The 1,824-nt window shown below is 36.2% G+C and overlaps 1 non-coding gene across 1 annotated transcript; it reads right to left on the bottom strand.

Moving 5' to 3' along the window:
- Positions 1 to 216: 216 nt before the first annotated feature.
- On the bottom strand, positions 217 to 376 carry LOC129401077 (U1 spliceosomal RNA). Its single transcript, XR_008628094.1, has one exon. It is a non-coding gene; the product is annotated as a U1 spliceosomal RNA (small nuclear RNA).
- Positions 377 to 1,824: the final 1,448 nt, after the last annotated feature.

The following is a 1,824-nucleotide window of genomic DNA, read 5'->3' as shown; positions in this document are numbered from 1 at the left end:
TCTTCTCCTCAACTTTGGATAGGTTGTTTGTTGTTAAATTTTCAGGTGCTTTTTAATCTTGGATATTAAGCTTTTGTCAGATGAATAGTGGGCAAATACTTAGAATGTATGGGAAGTGAATTTAGTTCACTTGTTTTTCAGTTTTACAACAGTAGAATGTCCTTGAAATTTACTTATTTTTAATTTTAAGTGTGTTTTTACTTATTTTATATCAGTGGAAAGTGAAAATGTTAGGCCCTCACTAGCACATATTATGCTGTCAATTTTCCCACATTGGGAAAGTTTCAGGGGTTAGCACTTCTGGAGTGCAATGGATAAGCCTTACCCTGGGAAAATTGTCTGTGTGATCATGATATCTTCTCTTCAAGGTAAGTATGGTAAAGTATGCAACTCACATTTTTAATAAAGAAGAAAATTTTATATCTTGTTGCAGAGATTTTATTTTCCTACTCCCTCAGTTATAACTTGCCATGCCAAAAACTGCTTATATTTCACAAATATATGAAAAGTATTGGAATCTTCTAATTAAAATGTTTTCTTCAACTTCTTTAAACCAGAGTTCTATATAATCCATTGATTCAATCAGATATTCCCTGTCTGCATCCGTAAATTTTGGACATGAGTTAACACATTCTCATATAAACTCTGAGTGTTGACCAAATGAACCATGAATTTGAGCTCCTTTAACTTTAATGACTCACTGAATTTTCTTTCAATTCTGAAAATATGATGATCCCATAGAGATAATTAGTAATGCTTTTCAAAATAAACTGTACCTGAATGTCAGCATTCTAGTCAGCTCTTTTTTATTCACTTAATTTTATTTCAGATAAAGCATAAGCATCTTTTTGAAGGATAAGGTGTTTATTTTTTTTTTTTTCTTTTTGGGTCACACCTGGCAATGCACAGGGGTTACTCCTGGCTCTGCACTCAGGAATTACCCCTGGCCATGCTCAGGGGACCATATGGGATGCTGGGATTTGAACCCGGGTCGGCCGCGTGCAAGGCAAACGCCCTACCCGCTGTGCTATCTCTCCAGCTCCAGGATAAGGTGTTTAAATGAAGTTTTCTTTTGATTAGTCAGGATATTATTCTAAAATGAAGGCACACACCAACATGAGAATTCACCAAGGAAAGTGTGGAAAACCACCCTCAAAGCTTTTGTAAAGTGGGATCATAAAAATTGGGATAAGAGTAAATAAGCAAGAAATTATAAGGTGTCTTCTTCAAGAAAATTGAACCATAAAAAATTGTGAGTTTTGGGAAATATTTGGAAGTAAATTTTTGTTACTTACTGTACCTCAAGTACGAAGTCAGCTAGAGAGCGTGAGCATGTTTCTGGAATTTGGGTTTATCTTGAATTTAAGCCTTAATTGTGCTTGAGAAAGTTGTGAGTGATCCTGGCAGGACCAAGAGGGAACTGATGACTGCATTTGAAAAGTCATAATTCTTAGTCTACAGTCATACCACCCTGAACGTGCCCGATCTCATCTGACCTCAGAAGCTAAGCAGGGTCGGGCCTGGTTAGTACTTGAATGGGAGAAATCATAATTCTCTCATTAATACCAGAGCAAAGGAATAAGAACTTTTCACAAGTACCATGTTGTAGACGAAGGTCAACAGTCTTGATGTCCATCATTCATAGATGAGTAAAATTCATGAGAATGGTATGAATTTATAGGCATTTCCATTGGGAAGACCTGGTTACAGCAGTCCCAGTCACTAGCTAAATAAAAAAAAAATCAGAGTTGAAGCTAAAAGTATTCCTCAGAAAGTCAGTTGTTTTCAAATAAGGGGTTTAGTAGAGGGAGGAGTGGAGCATAA

This window comes from Sorex araneus, chromosome 1, assembly GCF_027595985.1.
Source record: "Sorex araneus isolate mSorAra2 chromosome 1, mSorAra2.pri, whole genome shotgun sequence".
In the NCBI taxonomy this organism is placed as follows: Eukaryota; Metazoa; Chordata; class Mammalia; order Eulipotyphla; family Soricidae; genus Sorex; species Sorex araneus.
Note: the sequence above shows the minus strand (reverse complement) of the source record. Positions and strands in the feature narration are given on the sequence as shown.